This window comes from Pelodiscus sinensis, chromosome 1 (genome assembly GCF_049634645.1).
Source record: "Pelodiscus sinensis isolate JC-2024 chromosome 1, ASM4963464v1, whole genome shotgun sequence".
Taxonomy (NCBI): Eukaryota; Metazoa; Chordata; order Testudines; family Trionychidae; genus Pelodiscus; species Pelodiscus sinensis.
In genome coordinates, this window is record NC_134711.1 from 229,050,222 (window position 1) to 229,072,515 (window position 22,294).

Here is a 22,294-nt window from a genome sequence, read left to right on the forward strand (position 1 = left end):
AAATTGCTAAGTTATCTCTCAAAAAGTGCCTATGTAACCCCTGGAATCAATGTTAAATTTACACACACCCCCAAAGCAAAATCTGAAATATCATTGTGGGTTTGTATATCCCATCAGAGAGCTTTATACATTTTTGTTGATTATATTGAGTTACACAGGAGATGTTCAAAGACTATAATCGTCTCAAAACAGTTTGTCAATAAGCATTTTCTTTCCATACCCCATCATTCTAGTACACATGCCATTAAACTCTCTTGATCTTTAATTTTGTAAGGCACCCAACACTTTAATCCCATGGAAACATTACCAGATTGACAGCTGTCAGATCAAGCTCCTCATAGTTACCCAGTAGACTATAATGTCTCCATAATCTCATCTTCAGTAGTTTTTCATTGCTTGCCTTTCTTTCTCTCTTTAAAATATGATTGCACTATAATTTCAAATGAAAAGAGAAATGTACAAACAAAATATTAATTATTTTAAGGCTGTGACAACACAGATAAAAGGAAATTCAACGTCATAGCCCAGATTCTGACTTTGTATCAGAGCCTTGTTCTGTGTTGCTTAAGGGTAGCCTGAGCCCTAGATTAGTGTTTGATCAGTTACTAAAAACATTTTCACAAATGCCTATGTACAAATAGAAGATGGACCTATAGATTCCACTTTGAATATCCTTGTTGGTTTGTTTTACAATGGTAAAAAAAGTTAAAGATAGGATGCTGCGTGTTCACATCCGATTTCCCAGCTGACTGCAATATCTGTCTGACTCATTAGGTTTTTGAGATTCACTCAGTGTAATAGGAAGAACATGAAACGTCTGAGAAAGCTATATGATTGGGAAAGGCAAAACATATTCCTTCCTGGAAATACATAATGCTGATCAGATCTGGCACTGGAGATGATGACCTACTCCCTGAACAAACCTTACCTAACAATTGCCTGGACTTTTCATTTTCTAGTGGGGCAAATTAAGCCTCCATGTTCAGCATCTAGCTAAAATATTGTTAAATTGACTCTGAGTTTTCTGCCACTTTAAGCCATCTCACAGTGCAGATATTTCAACTCATTTTTGATTGAGGACAAGAAAGAAGTAGGAACTGTTTGAAGTACTAGAGGAATAAAAGCCCACACAGATAGAATAGTAACTGTAAGGCTTGTTCCTCTAGGCAGGAATAATGGAAAGTTATGTTTACTTCTAAGGTATCTCAGACTGTCTCTGATTCAGGGCAATACATACATGATCTTTAAACAAATCAGACAAGCATGGAACAATTTTTATCCCTGAATGAATAAATCCCCTGGGGCACATAGCTACAGAAAAATCAATGGGTAATTCTGTTAGGTTTAACTTTGACTACAGTGCCAAACTTGCTTATATAATTAACCTTAAAGCCACCAAACTGTCACTATAGTTTATCAGATTTGTATGAGCAGTCATTAGCAACACCCAGTATATCATCTGCTCACAACAGTTCTGGGAACTAAATTGGGTTTGATCATCTCAGAGTTATGATTAGCGTTATGATCTAATACTGAAAAAATAAGATGGAAACACTGGTATGTCTGCTCTCTTTTGAATGTGCATATGTCCCAGGGAACTTACTTTTTATTCCGTACCCTTTATAATCCCACATCACTGTGTCCTGCTGCTTGCCTAATTAATATTAGCTGGAATTCCCCTGGAGAAGCATAGGATTTTTCTTACATCTTTTCACAGTAATCAGTGGTCTTTCCTGCCCTAAAGACTTGAAACACTCCCTGCTAATGGATGAGAAATCACATACAGGTCTCTCATAATTAGGGTCCTACCAAAATTCACAATCCATTTTGGTCAATTTCACAAATGATTTCAAATTGTAAATTTCATTATTTCAACTATTTAAATCTGAAAAAAACCCTGTGTTTTAATCACAGGGGTCCTGATATAAAAAGGGGGTGAGGTCACCACCAGCAGCAGCAGCACAGAAGCAAGGATGGCATAGCCTAGTATTACCATCTCTCCTACTGCTGGCAGGGAACCACCCTCGGAGCTGGGTGCCTGGCCATGAGGTGCTGCTCTGAGTCGCCCAGCTCTGAAGGCAGTGCATAAGTAAGGGTGGCAATGCTGTGACCCACCTAAATTAACCTTATGACTGACCCCCCCCCCCCCCCCCCCCGCAACTGCTTTTTGGGTCAAGATTCCCAATTTAAGAAATGCTGGTCTCCCCTGTGAACTCTGTATAGTATAGATTAAAGGCACACAAAAGACCAGATTTCATGATTTGAGGAACATTTTTCATAGCTGTAATTTGCTAGGCTCCTACATGTAACAACAGTTACTCTTCTATTCTATTACTCAATATCTAACATCCCTAATTTTCACATATTTCCACTTGAAAATCTTCATTCAAATTCAGACTGGAGCAAATAAATACGACTCCCTTGGAAACCTATAAACTAAATTCTGCAGCATTTTAAATGACAGCACAAACTGGTCAGAAGACAGTTAAAAGTAGCAAAGTAGTTTAACTTGCATCAATATGGCATACAGTAAAAGTGCTTTTCAGAAAGCAACTGAAAAACAACCAACCAGTCATGAATGAGAAAAGGCTCATTGATCCATATACAGGTTGGACCTCCCTGGTCCAGCACCCTTGGGACCTGACTCATCCTGAATGAGGGAATTTGCTGGATCAGAGAAGGTCCCCTGCCACCAGCCTCCTAGGATGCTGCCCCTCCCTCTGGCTGGCTCCACTCCAGCCCTGCTACTACGGGGCTTGGGCTTGGCTCTGGCCACCTGGATGGAGCTTTCCAGAGACAAGATTCTGCAGCAGCCCCGCTGCTGCTGCGTCCAGCTGGGGTTCCTTGGGACAGGGCTCACCAGTCCTGATAGTGGGACTCCCCACTACTGGACTCCCGACCAGACTCCATTCCCAGGCGCTGGGGCTCTCTGGTCCAGCAACATCCGTGATCATGCCAGACCACGGATGTTGCTGCACCAGGGAGTCCCAGATTTAGGCGGTTCAACCTGTATTCAGAACTCTATACTCTCAACATTCACAGATGGTAAAACATCATGGCTGTGTCTAGACTGCATCCCTTTTCCGTAAAAGGGATGCAAATTAGACACATCACAATTGCAAATGAAGCGGGGATTTAAATCCCCCCCGCTTTTTTCCAGCTCAGAGTTTTGCCGGAAAAAAGCGCCAGTCTACACGCAGATCTTTCGGAAAATAAAGCCTTTTCCAAAAGATCCCTTATTCCTCTTAAAAAAAGGAATAAGGGATCTTTCAGAAAAGGCTTTATTTTCCGAAAGATCCCCGTCTAGACTGGCGCTTTTTTCTGGCAAAACTCGGAGCCGGAAAAAAGCGGCAGCCATGTTTATGCAACTGAAGCAGGGGGGATTTAAATCCCCGCTTCATTTGCAATTGTGATGTGTCTAATTTGCATCCCTTTTACGGAAAAGGGATGCAGTCTAGACACAGCCCATGTACATTGACTACTTCACTAGAGAAAAAAATCCAAGCATTTTAAAGAATCATTTTCTCATAAATTTACCTCAGCATTCAATGATATTATAGAGCAATATACAGTGAAACTCCAGTTGTTTGGCATCTAGTGGACTGGCACTCCTGATAGTCCAGCACTAGCTGGAACCCAGAAGTGCTGTGGCCAGCCGGACAATTGGAGCTGCTCTGCCCCTGGCTTCCCCAAGTCCGAAGCTGGTCAGTTTCAGCAGCAGCGGCCATGGGGAAGCCCGGGGCAGAGCAGCTAGGGTGCTGCTGGGTTGGTCCCGCAGCGCTGTTCAGGTGAGAGGCGGCGCTGCAGGACCAACCCAGCAGCACCCTAGCTGCTCTGGCCTTGGCTTCCCCAAGTCCGCTGCTGCTGAAACTGACCAGCAGCGGACTTGGGGAAGTCAGGGGCAGAGCTTCCCCAAGTCCACTGCTGGTTATTTCAGCAGCGGCAGACTTGGGGAAGCTGGGGGCAGAGCAGCTGGAGTGCTGCCCACACTGCACAGTTCCTCGCCCAACCCCCCCCCCCCCCCCGAGATCCCTCATAGCCCCCCTTCCTGTACTCCGGCATATCCAATAATCTGGCACCCCCTGGGTCTCAAAGGTGCCAGATTATCGGAATTTTACTGTATAATTAAGTAGAATATACTGTTAGGAAGGGTATTTTATACCTATTTTCCCCTCATTTGGGGAAATCAGTGAAAAAGGCATAAGCTAAGACAAAAAGACATGTTTATGGTCTCATGTGGTACTGAAGGCTGACATTTGTGAAGATTGTGACTGATAAAGATGCAAACAAGAGAACACCTGAGTTGTGCCAGCAAGGAGATCCTGTTAACATTATTTTTGTTCGTCATTTTGTTTTAGAATGTCTTGAAAAAATTAGCCTGTTACACAATTAGAGAATACTGAATTGGATAATATTTTCTTTGAGTTACTATTCCATCTTCCTACAAACCAACTACTTGGAGTGAATGACAGCACACAAATAAATATACCTGCTGATGGTGCTACCTGTGTCCACTTACAGATTGTTCATGATGAGTGAAGAAAACAAACCTTTCCCTAAATTAAACTTCTTTTGCATGTCACAAGTCTAAATTTTCAAAAGCAATTTTGATCCTTCAGTTTTTTAGAGACTTGAGACACCTGAAAGGGGCCTGTTTTTCTAAAAGTGCCGAGCACCTGCTACCTGAAAATCAGGCCTCCAATTCCTGAATGGGAATTCAAAAAATCAGGGAACCCCCAAAACATCATTAATTATTTTTGAAAATCAGCCCACTTTACTTCTGTGCTTTTAACTCCAACTTTCCTGACTGTGTTACAATGTCTACTTTCAAGCATTTGCAGGCGTAATTGTACTGATTATGCTGTTTAATTTTACCTCTGTACACAGCAGAACGAACTGGCAATATCTAGCTACCACACCTAGTATGAATGAACCAGACAAGAAATAAGTAGGGCCAGTTCTATGGGTGGATTAGGAGGGTGGTCACCAATTTACCTCCAGAGGTCTCTTCCAACCCTATGATTCTAACTTCATTTTGATTTTCCCACCCTTGCTGATTGGCTAGCTGTATGTTTTTGGTTCAGCCACACAAAGAGAGGGAAAGCAATGTAAACATTTTCCACCCTCACCAGAAAAACAGCTAGAGAGAGAGAGAATACAAACACCAGGGTTTACATGCAAATAACTGAAAGCTGTCAAACTGAAAAGCCTGATTTGCTTTAAAGGCAGCAAAACAGAATAAAGACTAAGGAAGGGGATTTGTCTTCCATTTCTTTCCCTCTGTGCCATGCCTATCTCTGTAAGGTATATGAATGTTCATCTGTGCAGAATGAGGATACCTAGATAACCTGGAGAGTGATTGACTGATTTCAGTAGTTTGCTTAGTCAGTGTCAACTGATTAACTCCAACATGTTTCTCACCTGCCCTTTTGATCGTCTCCATTTTATGTGTTTGTTCAGGATACTTTCTGTTGAACCCATTTTTAATCAGTCTCTAGATCATTTTGCTTGGTTAAAGAAACCAAGGGAACTACATTATATGTTGGTGCTATCTTCCTTAGTTTCTCTGCTCGTAACACCACTCCATGTATATCTTCCTCCTTGTTTTTATTTTGAAAATGACTCTCTAGTAAACCCTTTCTCACCCCAAAAGAGTGGCCAGGTACACCTTTGGCTGACCCTTTCTTCACCCTGTCCCGGTGTGACTCTCAGTTAAACCTCTAAGGATATCCCAAGTTTCCCCCACTTCAAAGCTCCAGATCATGAACCCATGCAGGTTGCTTTTGGGTCAGTCTTTTAAGCCTAGCAAAGTGCCACGAGTGTTATTTTTGAACAAGAGAAGGTGCTCCAATGCTTGAATACATGGCCTCTATAGGAGCCCCCAGCCTCTAATGCTAAAGACTCAATAAAAATTAAACCTATGTTTTCTGCGGCACAGAAAACTATCACTAGTCAGTGGGCTGGCCCCAGCTTTCTCTATTTAATACAGTTCAGTACCACCAAGTCTTTGGTAGTTCAACTTTGGTTGCTAGCAGGAAAGTATGCGCTGGAAATTTCCTTCCTGCCTCTCCTTGCCCTCCCACAAAGTTCTTCTGCACAACACTTTAGGAGGCCCAGTGACCATTCAATAGAAACCCGACCTTGTTTGATAATTGTGTGATCTTTAACTCAATTTGTAATACCACATACATTTGTAGGTTTCAATGAAAAGTATGTGAAAGTCTTAGAAACAATTTGAGATTAGCCTAAATCTAAACTTTAAATCCAAACAGACAATAAATATGGGGATATTTGAAGTCCAGATCAGAATATTGTGGCTTTGAACCTGTGATGGAACCGGCTCATGCCAATTCCCCACATCTCAACTGAATCCTGACAGATGCATAGATGAAACCAGTCTGGCTCACCTGTGTGTTAGTACTGTTAAAGTTGGTATTAAAAGTGTATGGAAGAGTTTAATGCATACCCCAACTAACAATCATTCAATAAAACCTAATATCACATATAACATTGGTATTCCATATTGTAAGGTAATATTTAAACTTTTGCTTTTGAAACCTCTGTAACTGTGTAAGGAGAGTGACGTTAATTAGTACAAAACGCTGGTCTCCAGCAGAAGGTGTTATGTGCTGCCCGATAAGAAAGGCAGACAGACTGGAGTCCGCCACGGGACTGTCTGTGATTATGAATTAAGTTTATAGTCCAGTTGGCATAGTGCCATCAGGCTCCCTTCCTGGCTCCACAACGCTCCTTGGGAAAGGCGACATGTCCTTGCTATTCCTACAGTGCAGGGGTTCCCAACCTTTTTCGGTCCCTGTACCCCCTTGGCTTTTAGTAAACCTTCCTGTACCCCCTACGCAATATGAAAGGAAATAAATTCCAGACTCTAGAATCCACAACTTTTTTCACTAACACTATTACTTTTGGAATATTTCAATTAGGATAATCTAGTTATTTACCAAATATTCCCCATACCTCCTTGACAAGCTTCTCGTACCCCCTGAGGGTACGCGTACCCCAGGTTGGGGACCCCTGCTATAGTGCATGAGGAGTTTACACTTGATAGCTGGCTGGTGAAATCTAAGTATAGAACTCACAACCAATTTGGCACGTGTCCTGCTTAATAACAGGGTACACTGCAGTTAATAATCATGCTCTTTAGGCAGGGCCTGAGAGAGCCATTGGCAGCAAGTGAACGTTTTAAACAAATCGCTCCCATAACATCAGAATTTTGAGTGTTCCAAACCCCAAACACAACTACTTATTGTATTGTAATTCTGTCGACAGCCTCTGCCCTTCTACTACTTAATGGCTATTGTATAAATGGAGAGGAACAAAGAACATGTACAAGTACTGGCATTTTCATTGTGTCTCTTAAGATCAGGATTCTATCTATTCACCGAGTAATAATGCTGCACATCATGAATGAGGGTGGCAGAACTGGCCCCACAGTGTTCAATATATGCAACATGAGGCTAGAATGGTTATAACTCCTAAAAACAGTATTTTTAATTGGTTGTCCATATGCAACCATGCTAGTGGCAGAAGTGGGAGTGAGCTTGAAAGATTCTATTAGATGGTATCTATTTGAGCCATGCTTGCAGTCTACCCTGTCGCACTCAGAGCAGAGAGCATGAAAGGGGACAGGCCATCAACTGCCTTTCAGTTTCATCCTATAATTTTATCTTTGTCTAGTCACTCAGCTTCTCAGTCCTGAGAGCAAGTGAGGCCAGAGGCAAATAAGGGAAAGAAAGTTGGAGGAGGGAAGGAGGCAAGAAGCAGATTCATCAGTCCCCTTTTTAGCCTGCAGCTTGGAATCATGCATCCACAGATTCTGCCTTAATCTAATGACGTGAACTGTGTACTTTTCTCCTAAAAGCAGGGATTGCTTGAGGGAGAACTGCTGGGTAAGAAGGGACTTTCACATCTTCTTATCCTGAAAGTCTGACACAACATCAAATCCCAGTCAGACGTTAAAGAATTTTGATTACTTGAGTAGCTTTAAAAAAAAGGAAGCATCTAAGGAAAATGCTCTTGGCTGCATTGAAAGACAGCTTTTTCTATTGACGCTCTCTTTGTATTTTTGGCTAAGATGTGAAAGGAAGCATTTTAAAAAGAACAGCACACTGCTGAGAGTACAGAAAGTTATCAAGAATAGTACCAGATATGCAAAGCTAAGCTACAACAGTTTCTTACAGTGTTTTGTATATTCTACAGATAACATTATACAATATCTGCTTTTTTAAACAGTAAAGCGCTTACTCTGAAAATAAACAGGTTTTGAAAAGCACAGTTTCTGTGAAAAAACTAGTAACTCACTTTGCTTATAATTTGGAACTCAAGAAAATACTAGGTAGAGAAAAAGCTGTAGAAATCGCCAATGCCTAAAAATGCTGGAGTAAAATGGAGGGTTGTTCTCCCATCACAATCGAATTCCCCTTTTGTCACAGCAGCCCTACAGTCTATTCTTGCTGTTGACAGAAAAAGAAATGAGGTGAGAACAATCTCTTTCACCTCCAAAATCATTTCATACAATAGCATCAGCAATTCATGACTTAGAATCATGTATTTTGCATTTGATTTTAAACTTAATTCTGTGTTTAAGAGTACTTTATTTTTAGAGGAAATTACTTTAAAAATGGAGCAAGAAAGTTAAGGAACTACAAATGCAATCTAGAAGCTTTTCAGACCCATGTAGATGTACTGACAAAAATACAGTATAAGTTATGTTATCCAGCCCTGTGCCAACTGGAAAGCTCTATAAATTGGCATTTCTGATCTTTATTGAAGTCTGGTTCACAGTCTGGTTGGCGGGGGAAGGCCTCAGGCTCACTACATGGTTCCCTGGAAATGGCAACATGTCTTGCTCCTTGGTGGAGAAATAGCCAATGGAGTTCCATGCCTTGCCCCATACCCACCCCAACTGATGGCTCCAAAGTTTTCACTGGCCACCAACTGCAGCCAACAGGACCTGCAGGTGCAGTGCCTGTGGGAAGAGGCAGCATACAGAGCCGCCTACCTGCGCTTCTGTCTAGGAATGGCAGGAACATGTTGCCACTTGCAGGGAGCTGCCCGAGGTGAATGCCATCTACATTCGGCAACCTGAAAACCCTCCTGAGCCCCAACTCCCTTAGACACCCACACTCCCTTCCCAAGGCCAAACTCCTGCACTGTGAACTCCTCAGACCCATTTACTCCAGACCCTTCATCCCCAGTCAGAACCTTTACCCCCTCCTGTACCCAACCCCATGCCTCAGACCAGAACCTCCTCCCATATTCCAAACTCTAAGCAATGACTAACAGGCACCTTCCCCATTCCCTCAAAATGCAAGATATCCAAAGCTTTTCCTGTATTGTTGTACACCACAGAAAATTAATGATTCTTGAAAATAAACACTAAATATTTAAGATTTAGGGCTATACACACTTAGATGGCAAATATCTTTGTAGCATGTTTTCTTTAATATACGGAACTGCTCCACACTACCTTTTCAGACTGTTGAAGGATTTTATATAGCCTTCAAATTGCCTTCTCTAATTCTCCTTTTGCTGTTTTAAGCTGAACTTTTAAAGTTACGTTACCCAACATAGTGGTTAAGGAAAGGGCTGTGAGGAGAGTGAATTACAGGTAAACTGCTATATCTATATAGGCCTTGTCTACACTACAGTTAAGTTGATGTAAAGCATCTTACATCAATCTACCTATGGAGGTGTACATGCTACAATACTCCTCCCACTGCTGTTACTCACCCACTGCAGCAACCTAATGAAACCACCTTGGTGTAGTCATGATGATTCAGTGTCAGTGTATACACAAGAAGTGTAGTATGGGCATGCAACAGCGGTTTAATTACAGTGGTGCCAGTAGGTCAGCGTAACTTAAGAGGACTGGAATGTAGACCAGATCTAGGTAAATAAGGTTGCCAGGTGTCCAGTTTTGAACCAGACACTCCAGTATTTGAGCTTTCTGTTCAGGAAACAAATTGAGAAAATATAAATGAGAAAATATAAATGTCCGGTATTTTCTAAATAAGATGTAATGTCAAGTGTGTCCAGTATTTTTGTTGAAACCATCTGGCAACCCTATAAAACAGTTGATGACTACAACCTTACTATTGCCCTTCAAACTGATAGCTACAAAGAGAAAATGAGCCAGAAACTCTGCACAGTGAACCTTTTAATTTCTGAAAGCATTAAAATGTTCAGCTGAGCCCTAATTAATTAAACTATAAATGCAAATTATAAGTAAAGAATGAAGTTTTATACTGCCACATCTCTCTAGTTTTATTTTTCCCCCATTCTGCATTAATGTGAATTGTCTCAAACAATAGTACCTGATCTACAACAAAGAGATATGTATTAATTTCTGACCCCAGACAGGCACATTATATATCTAAATGTGCCTTGTTAATTTTCCACTTATATCATATATTAAAAAAAAAAAATGAAACCAATTCAATTGCATAATCATGCACATCATGCCGCAATCCCTCACCCGGGTTCTGGCTGCTGCCATTCCTGCAGTAACAACGGCAGCGGCTGAGAACCCCAGGTCCTTTGGAATCACTGGGGCCCAGGGCAACTGTCTCCCCACCTACCCATCATTGGGACTGAAATAATGTAATGTTTAATATACTGTTGGTTGTCCCTTTTGCTAGTGGGAATGTCTTGGAATGTCACTAGTATTCTGATCCTGCAATGAGCATCAAGTGAGCACACTCCTCTGTATGGAGCTTGCTCATGGACTGGAGGCATTGATTCTGCTTCCACTCCCACCATTCTAAATATGTAAGTCAGGTGCATCACTACCATAGCCAATGGGCCTGCATTATAGTGAGAGAAATACCAGGCCCAGTAAACTTGGAGGAATAGATACAGATATAAAAAAATCAATTTTAAAACGTAAAACGGAGAGGTTGCAAAACGACAATAACAAAGAAACAAATGTAATTTTTCTATTGTCATTTTATATAAACAGTCAAACAAATTAATCACCTAGCAATACAATCAACAGAATTCTTGTTTTATTGCCATCAACATGAATGCATATGCTTCCTTCTCTACGATAAGGCCACAGAGATATGAAATTGCTTCATTTCAATGTTTACAAAGTTAAAAGGAAAGTGCATGTAATAATAATGCAATTTCCCCTTCACTAATCTAATATTTGCCCTTCGGAAACTGCTGATGAGAATCTGCATCTACTCTGAAATTTGCATAAATACAAACTATGCCCTGTTTCTGGAAAATAATTGACCTCCTGAGATTAGTGGGAGTGAAAAAACAAGGAAACAATAAAAATAATGATAAACAACCTTATTAGGATCAAATAGAATTTACAGTCTACGGTTACCATTTTTGGACTATGAACAAATTACATCAACAATAATATGAGGCTGACCACACATAAATGGGTGTTTTAAAGGTGGCAAATGCTAGGGATAAACAGACATGAAGCACAATATAAGATCCCCAGCCAATGGACATACATACACAGATTATGACAATTTACAGAGGCAAAAAAGAAGTCAAGGGAGAAAATTTGTGGAAGATCTCATGCATGTACGTTAGGGTAACTATTTACATTTAGATGAAGTATGCAGAAGACTACAGACCAGGACTTCTAAATTGGTATTCATACTGTTGCTAGCTAGAGATCCAAGACCCTCATATTCTGCAGATTGAAAAAGGAAGAATTATAAGGCGAGATTGATGGAAATTATGAATATGATTTAAAATCCATAAGTGGAGATGCATATTTATTAACAGTGTTAATAAGATTAAAAATCTGAATAATTTAAATAATTATTTTTTTCAATTTAAGAGCAACAAACCTCTCTCTCTCTGTCACTGCATTTTTTAAAAGTTATTAAGTTTTAAGAAAGACTTGGCCACATATATTTTACATTTACCACAGTCAATATTTAAGTATAGCAATTAAATTACACCATATTTATATTTTATTATAAAAATCTGAGCAGTTTTAGCAAATGACCTGCCAAAATAATTTAAGAATGTGAATTAGTGACTTGATAAGCAATATTTCACAATACATGCACGCAACTACCTCTGAGATCTTATAGGACAGCTTAAGGACTTATGCAGATTTTTCTTTATTTTTTTTTCACCATTTATTCTTGCTATAAATAGTTATAGACTCCTGAGAGAGAAAGCCACAGCTTTTCAGCATTAAAAAACAAACCTCAGAGCTATACCCATCTTGCACAGTCTAAAGCCAATGGAAGACATTCAATGAAAATGAACACTTTGTGAAAGTATAGACTCATACAAATTTACTGTCAGTGTTTAATAATGAAATAATACACCATTCAAATATCTCCTATTTACATGGGAAAATAAATCTGCGACTGCCTTGCAAAAAGAGGTCTGTTCTACACTTTACACTGAAAAGTCTGCTATAACTCAGAATGTTTTAAATATTTCATTCAATATATGCTTTGCATAAAAAAGCTCTTATAAATTACCCTGGAACTACTGGCTACATAAAAATAGGAAATACAAAATCTTTCTGGCCTTCTGGAAACTTTGGAAATGAGCCTGCATTTCCTGCACTGAAGTCACTGGAAGTGCCAGGTTGTAAGACACACAGAATCAGCATCATAAATGTAAATGGCTCTCTTTCATTACCCTTCCAAAATTAGAGACATACATTATACAATTATTGTTTACACAGAAGAATGTTTATTAAAGCTAATGTTTGAAATCAAGTTCACGTTACACAAATGTAGCGCCCCCTCTCCACCTGGTTACCTTCTTTAAAGCCAATCTGCTTACAGGTTTTGATGGATAGGTCTGGGTTCTTCTGGATCCCGCCACGCACTCAACTTTATTTTTTCTGATGGATTTATTTGGCGGTGCCTCCACCCCCCTCACTCCTTCCTGGCAGGGTCACCAGGGCAGCTTGGGAGGAAAATTCTAACGCAGGATAATCCCCAGGTATTTGCCAGATAGTTGGAGATTCCCAGAAAATAGCACAAACACATACACTATAATAAACACAAGTATATTAAACAGGAGACAAACATAACAGAACAGGGTAAAACACTATTTTTAGATTCACTGGTGCCCAGCAACTGTAAGGTTAGTGTCCCGTTGGTACGCATACTTTGTTGGGGCACTTGATGACTTTTGACCATAAAATTCTTCTCTGCTGTGGTTTAGCAGTGGGGCTGACTAGGTCCAGTACGGCCCAAAGGACTCACATGGGAGAAGGCAGTAAATCCCTCCACAGGTTTAATATGCAGCAGGTAATAAAATCCCCAAACAAATTCCCTGACTTACTAACTAAAAAATGGTGCACTCACATATTCCATGAATGAGCCTCAGGTTCAGAGATGACTGAGTCACTGCAGAGGGGCTGCTCTCTTCTGGCAGGGATCCTCTTCAGGAAGGAATCAGGCTGCTTTGGTCCCAGAATTTCCCTTTACCACAAAGGGGTGCAAGGCTCAAGGTGCAGGCCACACAGCGGCACCAAAATTCAAACTGTAACCTCCTACCCCAGCATTCAGACACACACACAGCAGGCAGCAGCCCCAAACCAGCACAGAGCAGAGCTGACCATGCCGTGACTGGTCTCACCCAGGGAGCTGGAACCAACTCAGCCTGGCTGGGGAAGCCTCCCAGCAAACTCCACAAACTGGGAATCAGCAGTGGAGACATAAAACCCAGCTGAGGGATCCTGCCCTTCAGGTCCCTAGAGGCTAGTTCTCAGGGGGGACCTTGCATGCAGGCCTGGGGCTTACTAGCTCCCACACAGGCAGCCTTCCCCTTGCCCTGGCTGGCTCCAGACTTCCTCAACAATGGCCCCTCCTTCCCCTCCTGAACTCCCTGGGAGGGGCATCTCACTCCCTAAGGGTTGCCGGGCAGACTCTGGCCCTGGTAGGGAGGGTAACCCATCCCAGTGCTTCACCACCCTCCCAGTGAAACAGTTGTTCCCAATGTCCCAGAGAAGCAGGCTGGGGCTGTAACTTGCTGACTATGCTCAGGCTCATGCCTCACTGGAGGCTTGTGCCACGCTGTGATTCAGAACAAGCAGCTTCCTCTCCCTGGGCAGGGGAGACCTGATCTGGGGAGGGAAAGAGGAGGGGGGGGGGGACAGGGGAGGCTCTCACTGGGGCTCTGACCCACACACTCAGGTCATCTCGACAGGGTGGTGGCGCGGCAAAGCCAGGCCTCCCGCTCAGCCCGGGCCAGCGCACTTCTGAGAGGAGGCGCCGCTGGGTCACCCCGTGAAGTGCCAGGGAAGGCGCCCGCACTCACCTGCCGCCTGCCTGTCAGACCAAGGCTGCAGCCTTCCCAGCAGCGGCTCCCGCGGGCCCCGCACTCTCCCGGAGGCAGGAAAGCGCTGCTCGGGGCTTGCACCGCCCGGGGAGGGGGTCGCGCCGGAGCCAGAGCACCTGCAGCGCCGCGCCCAGCCCGGGCGCTCCGGAGCAGCGGGGGCCGAGGAGGAAGGGAGCTGCCGGAGAAGAGGCGCCCGGGGAAGCAGTGGGCAGGAAGGCGGCAGTCGCCGGGGCATTGGGCTCCAGCCTCCTCTGGAAGGAGCCCTTGGGAAGCTGCTTCCCTGTGTGGGAGCGCGCCGCGCACCGCCCCAGCGGGCAGGTTTACTTTGGAAAGCGGCTGGAAGCGCCAGTGTCTGGCAGCCCCTGGCGCCGCGTACCCAGCTGGCCTCGGCCCAATGTCCCATGGGCCTGTCGGCGGGGCTAAGAGCGCGGGATGTTGCCCTCTCCGCTAATCCTAGCAACGGAGAGTCCAAGCCAGGGAATGGAAGCAGCGCGAGTGTTTTAAAGCCTCCCTCTTTGCAAGGGCTGTTTCTGGAAGCCTCGTGCCTTTGCTCTCAGATTTCTGGCAGGTTTAACTTGTCTTTAGGATGAACTAACAAGGTGTAGAAACGTTAAGAATAAGGTGACGGGCCTCCCCAAATCTCACTTGGAAGCCTGACCAGGGGCTGCCCTAGACTAGCTGTCAGCAACTTGCACCCTAGGTGAACCATGCAATTGGCACCCATCTCCAAACCCCTCAATGATATTGTGCCACCATTTGGTGCCCCATTTAACTTGGCGCCATAGGCGACCGCCTAGTTCGCCTATATGGACAGACTGCCCCTGATGCCTGACCAGTTTGTAATTTAGAAAGCGTTTCCTAATATCCAGCCTACAGGTTTCTTGCAGCAGATTAAGGCCACAATTTCTTGCCTTCAGTCATGTTTGAAAGTTTTTTTGTGGTTAATCTGCTGAGTTAGAGGGATTTTTTGTAGTTGATATTGGCAGGCACCACTGCAGAGATGGTGCTGGGGAGCCAGCTTTTAACTTGCTCCTGTTCCTTGCCCTGCCCCTACTTGCTGCCTTTCATACAGAGGCAGCAAGGGAAGCAAGTAGTTGAGTATTTGACTCACTACTCAATAAACTTCAACTTATCAGGTAGTCAAATATTCGACTACTCGCTTACATCCCTTTTGGGATCAAGTGAGCCATCACTTTACTTAGAAGTGTAACGTCAGCCAATAGGTAGCATAAGTGAATGCAAATAGACATCCAGGCAGAGCTCCTCTAGGTCAGGGGTCTCAAACTCCTGACCTGCAGACCATGCAGCTGGAGCAGATTCACAATCCTGCCCAAGAGTACCCCGGCGCTTGTCCAATCCCAATGACCAATCCCTGCTCTTCCCTCTCTTCCCATGTCACCCCGTCCCTGAGAGACACAGATTTAGGGCTAGGGGGCCTGGTGTGGGGCAACAACAATGGTTGTGGGAACTACAGGGAAGTGGAGTGCACTTGGGTCCACTGTGTGAAAGGGGCTCTGGTGCATCCATTGTTAGGTTGTGTCCACCAGAAGAGCAAGTCTGACTTAGAGCAGCGTTACAAGGCACCTGTTTAGTCAGTGTGTGGTATGTAGACAATTCTTTACCAAACCCAAGTGTAAAGATACTGCATGTCGTACTACAAATGTGGTTGTTTCCACATGGCCCAATCAGTGGAGGCAGGTGTAGGGATAACATATTAATGTATTGAAAATTATTCCCCCAAATGGAAGTGACTCCCCATAATTTGTTCCCCACAACTTAAAAGTGTTTAGATTTATTAATTCTTCTTCTTATTATTATTATTTGTTAAGATTGTTAAATGTTTAGATTTATTATTATTATTGCCCCGTTAGAATATAATGTATTAGGTCATGTAACTTAGAACTGTTAAGAATATAATCCTATGTAGCCAGAAACAGCCCCCCCTCTGTGCCCCAGGGCATGCTCAAGCTTGTGCAAGGGGCTGCTTGAAATTGACATTGCAGAGATACATTGTAACAATGCATTGTCAAGCCACTAACTCTGCTATGGGAGCCAAGCCCTGTAATTGACTAAGGGCATTGTTACATAATTGACACGTGTTCTCTTTAAAACATTGTAACTTTACTCAGCACTCAGAGAATGTTTTAAGCAATACCACCCAGAAACTTTTTGTAACTACAACTCTGATATATGTAAAGTTATTATTATACAAAAATATTGTATGGGAAACATTAAGGAATGTATGTAAGAGAGAGAGTGCTTGGATGATGAGTGAATGGTTCTGAGAGGTGCCAGCCTGAGAATACAGCAACAAAGGGCTGAAGAAGGCGTCAGGTACCAGTGCAACCAAAAGGTGTCAAGTGGAGAAAACCAAGTACTGGAGGTCCACCCGATGAGATCACTGACGAGCACCTGGCAGCCACCCTGGAGACATCAGCATGATGCTGCAATTTCCATAGACTGGCATAGGAAGAAATTCCTATAAGAACTGGACTAAAAGACTATGGAATTAGAGTCCAAGGTTCTGCTGCCAGCCTACCAGGAGTTTCAGATGCGCATCTGATCAGGACTTCGCTCCCCACTACCATCACTTGTGTACAGAATACCTGGCCAGTATTCTGTCACAAGCAACTTCCAGGCTGGTAACTATACACAGAACTTGAATGAATGGATGTATGAATGAATGGTTATATATAAGTGTATAAGGGTTAAGTAGTGATAGGAATAAGTAGTTAAACAATGTTGTTTGCTTCTATCTTTTCTTTATTTTTTATCTTTACAATAAATGTGGCTTTTTGCCTTATCCCCCTCATAAGATCCTGCTTGCTTTTATTTGGTATAACACAGGTCTGTTTTGGTATTTATGTACCATTCAATCTGGTCAGTTCTAGTAATGCTTTAGCCTTTATCTAGAGTGTCAAGATGCGCCCCGATGAACTGCAATTACTGTATGGGTGTCAATGTTGAATTTTGTTCATTGAGGTATCTTGGAGGCTGAGGAATAGGAATGTGAATGGTTAACTGATAAGCATCACCTGGTAAGGGTGATGCTTACCAGTTATGGCTAACTGGCAGGGATCGTTCCAGCCCGGCTGGGAGCAGCCCCTGTCTGCAGCTCACCTGCACTGGGTCTGCCACAAATGGGGGCTGCTCTAGCCTGGTCATGGTGAGGCCGCTCCAGCCCAGACCCTCTCCCTGTTTAATCTGTTAACTGGTTACAAATATACTAGTTAACTAATTAAATGGGATTTTACATCCATACTGAGGACTGAAAACCAGTCTCCATGTTCCAGTGCTGGTATTATTGTTGCTAATGTGAACATCCTAAACCTTTGGACCTTTACAACTTTGAGTTCTCTGAAGTCTAAAATATGCCTGCATTCACCATTCTTTTTCTTGTTTAAATAGTGAGAGTAAAAATCTTCCTCTTTGTTGTAGAGCAGGGGTCTCCAAACTTTTCTGCCCAAGGGCCGCATTAACTATCAAACAGCAGTTCGGGGGCCGACTACACACTTGAGGTCCAAATAAAAAACAATCAAAACATGGATGTTGTTTTTAATTATTTATTTAATATTATTTTATTCAGTTATTATTTAATAACACATTGATACACTACACATGAACACCTGTATTAGTGTGAATGGTGAAATTGTTTCCTGGATGCCAAAATAGCAGACATTTCTGGCTTTAGAAATCACTGTTTGAAATTGGGGGTGGTGCTTGTCCTAGTCCTGCAGGAGGGGCTCCAGAACGGGGAAACTGCTGAGGAACTCATTTCCACCTGCGCAATGTGATGAAAATTGTAAGCAACATAATCCTGGCAATATGTTCATCCTAAGACACTCACACTTGAAGAGATGTGATCGCTCTCCTATCATGCAGGGAATGAGGTGACAATTTGTAACATAGCCCCATGGAACAAGGGGCATGCATTTTAATGGGAAAAGCTGGTTTGAAAGCAGACACGTTATCACTTGGTAAAGGAAGTTGGAAAGCAGTGCCCAACGCTCCCACAGACTGATACCCGGCAGGGCGGTGCTGCTCTGGGTTGTGGATGAGAGAGACCAGACGTGGAAGGGAGAGGGATGTTTCTTCAGGGCGCACTGCAGGGACCAGGGCAGCGCGCTAGGCACGGCACAGCATCACCCAGAGGCTGTGCCACAGCAACCAGACCGCCTCCTGCAATGGGCACCAGCTCCTCAGCACCGCCCCCGGAGAAGTAGCCCCTCGCTCCTAGCCCCTGAGAAACCACCGTCGGGTTTCCTCCCCTCCGTCCAGCCTCCCGCGATCCTCTGCCGCCGGGTCTGATCCGGAGCCCGCCATCGAGACCCCCCTTTTTTGCCCGCCCGGCCAAGCGGCACGCGGAGCCGTCCCTGACCTGGGCTACCTGCTGTCCCGTGCGCGCGCTGGGGCCTCGCGCAGCCGCCTGCGAATCCGTTTCTCCCGCTGACACCAATGCTCGGACTCAAGCTCAGGGATAATCTCGCCGGCACGCGGAAGAAGGCGGGGCCAGACAAAAAGGTCTCCACGGGCCGGATGAGAGGGCCTCGCGGGCCGGATGCGGCCCGCGGGCCGTAGTTTGGAGACCCCTGTTGTAGAGGAACCTGTTCCATGATGCCCTCATTCCCTCTCCTCCCTCAGGCCAGCACGAACCCAAGCCACAGCTCAATGCCATCCCCATAATGGGCTCTTCCCTCATTCCCTCTCTGCCCCTGACCAGTTCCACCACCATCTGCAGCTCCACTCCACCCCGTGCCACTCCCAGGCCAGCTCTGCCTCCAGCCACAGCTCCTTTCCCATTCCAAATTCCAGCCCTTGCTTTGCCTTCCAGGATATTGTTTTCTTTCTGGGAAATTAGGGAGCATTTAAAAATCAGTCATAACAAATCTAGCTCTCATTATTTTTGTGGAGTACCAATTGCCATGTCAAAAGATGAGTCAAATTACACAGAAAGCAGTCCTGCTGAATAAGGAAAGGGTGGTGGTTTACATAGTCATTTTTCTAATCATACATTTTAAAAATGAAAAGTGTTACAGTGCATAGGAGATAGCTACAATTTTCTTTAAGGGCAGCTGCCCATTGGAATGGCCACATTTTAAAATATCACAGCAGTGTAAGTAAATTAGATCGTCCATACTTAGCGTTTCTCCGTTCTGCCATGGCCAGCTTATGTTGTCGCTGCTTCTCTCTGTCCTGTACTTCTAATTCCTTCATCCGCAGCTGGATCTCCAGCTGCCGCAGCTCCGCTGGGCTGGCCCCTGCCTTGGATGAACTGCGGTTGGCAGGGCTTCCCTGGGTGGCTGTCCCGTTTCCCTGGCGGGCTTCAGTCCTCCACCCCCCCCGGGAGCGACAAAGGGTTCTGGGGTTGGCTGATCCCCATCTAGACTACCACGCTGTGCCAACAATCAGCTGATCGGCACAGTGCGGTGGCCATTTTTATGTAAATGAAGCAGTGATTATTTAAATCGCCGCTTCATTTCCCTTTGCCGAGTACACTCATCTACATGGCTCCGTCGACGGAGCCATGTAGTCTAGACACACCCTCAAGAGTGTGTTTTACCTTCTGAAAGACACAACTGTATTAAGAAAGCTTTACGGACGCTGACAATGTTTCAGCTGATGATAAATGTTTTTAATCCCAAATTACATGTTCTGTGGACATAAAGAAATTAAAATATTTTCCTCGGCTCATTCAAATAGTAATACTTTTCTGTTTGAAATATGTCCCAAACTCAAAACCCATCTTGAACTTTCTGCTACAGAAATTGTTTTCAGGCGGTAACATGCTCAGGCAATTACAATTTTTGCTGCTGCTAGAGTTACTAATTCATTCATTTTCCGTTTATACATTGCCTCTGCTGGGAATCAGCTAGTAGTTGTAGAGGTTCATATAAAATATTTGTTTAATATATAAGAATATACTCTCCTCAAATACCTATACCTGTTAAAGTAGTTGTGAATTAAATATTTTACTTCTTTACAGATCAATAAGAAAGAGTAATATACCTGTTTAAGCCCTTGGGGCACTGGACACCAAGTATATATTTTTGTTAAATCATTTTTATTCATAATGAGATAGTTTCCCCTTCTATATCATGATATTAACCCTGAATAGGTTATTTAAAAGCATTTCCCATGCATTCATGAATGTGTACTTGAAAACCTCTTTTAAGGCTTGAAAAATCTTATTTCTGAACTAAGTATACTTCTTTTTATGTAGGCTTAAGAGGCACCTGGAATGGCCCTATTTTCTGCTGCAGGCCTTGCTGCTATGTAACACTCTTCCTTCTGTAAACAGCTTGTAGTGTGTCTAAGCATTGAGCTGGATTAGTTGATGAGATATAGACCTGTAGTTCTAGTGCCAGGATTCTGCTACCAAAGTAATCTCCACACTGGGGGCATTTTTAACTAGTGAAAATTTGACATTAAAAGAAGCTGACTGAGCACAGATTGGAGAATTTGAACTCTCTCTAGAAGCAGCCACCAGCAGCTATTTGGGGGAGGTGAGGGGTAGAAAAAATTAATCTGATTGACCAATTTGCTTTGAGACAGCACAATAAATCCCATTGGTTTAGACCAGGGCTACTCAGCACGCGGCTCGTGGGCTGCATGTGTCCCGTGGCCCCTTTCATGTGGCCTGAGGTGCCTTGAGCCACTTCCTAGGCCATTGCTAGGGATCATTGCTAGGGCTCCAGCAGCAGCACCGAGCCAAGCGGCTTTGAGACAGGCCACATGCGCAGAAGCTGCCAGTTGACAAAGGGGTGGCAAGAGGCGGCAGCAGAGCACACCTGCCATGACTACCACAGTGGCAGTGCCTCCCCACGAGCAGAGTGGCATGGCGTGGCATTGACACAAGCCATGGCTGCACATGTGCGGGAGCTGCCGGCCGGTGGGAGGCAGTGCGTGTGTCAAAAGGTAGCAGCAAAGCACGCCTGCCACAGTGGCAGTGCCTCCCTGAGCCAGGCCATGTTGGCGCATTCGCAGGAGCTGCTGGGGGCGGCAAGAGGCATTAAAAGTGCTGTCATATGGGTGGAAATCTGGTAAATATTGCTTTTTATTAATATCAGAACTGACTTAAATGGGGCCTTTGTGTTGTGTAGTCTTGTCTTAATCTTTGTATTCATGCCTGTCAGTATGAAATAAGCTATTTGCATATATTTGCATAAATACTTGCATATATTTACTTGCTTAAGTTGTGGCCCTCGGCATGTGCTGTAGATATCATTGTGGCATCCGGGGCTTCCAAAGTTGAGTAGCCCTGGTTTAGACTGTCCATATGATAAATCAATAGAAACATAGGATTGGAAGAGACCTGGAGAGGTCATCTAGTCCAGCCCCCTGCACTAATGACACTACTAAGCATTATCTAGCATTATCTAGTTCCACGAGGAGTAATGGTAGTTCGAATTAGGCTCTCTAATTAGAGCCTAATTCGAACTACCTACTCTGTGCCGCGTGTAGCCGCAGGCACAGAGTCCGCACTAACGGGGATTTAAAAATGGCAGTGCCCGGCAAGATACAAATGAAGCCCGGGATATTTAAATCCCAGGCTTCATTTGCAAGTTCGAATGCCTACATTAGCCACCCTAGTTCGAACTAGGGTGGCAGTGTAGACATACCCTTAGATACTTAAAAATTGTTATCATGTCCCCTCTCAGTCTTCTCTTTTCCAGACTAAACAAACCCAGGCTACAGCTACACTGCAGGCTTTTTGTGCAAGAGATGTGCTTTTGTGCAAGAGCATCCATGGCAGTGTGATGCTCTCTTGTGCAAGAAAACTCTGATGGACATTTTAGCCATAGGGGTTTCTTGCGCAAGAAACTCTTGGTGCCCATCCACCCTGCCTTCTTGCGCAAGAGCACTTGCGTAAGAGGGCTTATTCCTTGTGGGGAGAGGAATAACTCTTGCACAAGAAGCCCTCTCTTCTGATGCTTTACTGTAAATTTACTTGTGTAAGAACACGCGTGCACAATAGATGCTCTGCAAATTTTTG

General features: G+C 43.9%; 1 protein-coding gene across 3 annotated transcripts in view; it reads right to left on the bottom strand.

Annotated features, from left to right (window-relative positions):
* CRACDL (CRACD like) overlaps positions 1–14,590 on the bottom strand; it is an 88,073-nt gene extending 73,483 nt beyond the window's left edge. For all 3 annotated transcript variants that reach the window (XM_075916688.1, XM_075916679.1, XM_075916687.1), the window contains exons 1-2: positions 14,281–14,590; positions 13,326–13,442 (exon numbers count right to left, since the gene is read on the bottom strand). The gene's annotated coding sequence lies outside the window, so the exon portion shown is untranslated. The remainder of the gene's footprint in view (positions 1–13,325; positions 13,443–14,280) is intronic.
* Between the last annotated feature and the right edge of the window lie 7,704 nt (positions 14,591–22,294).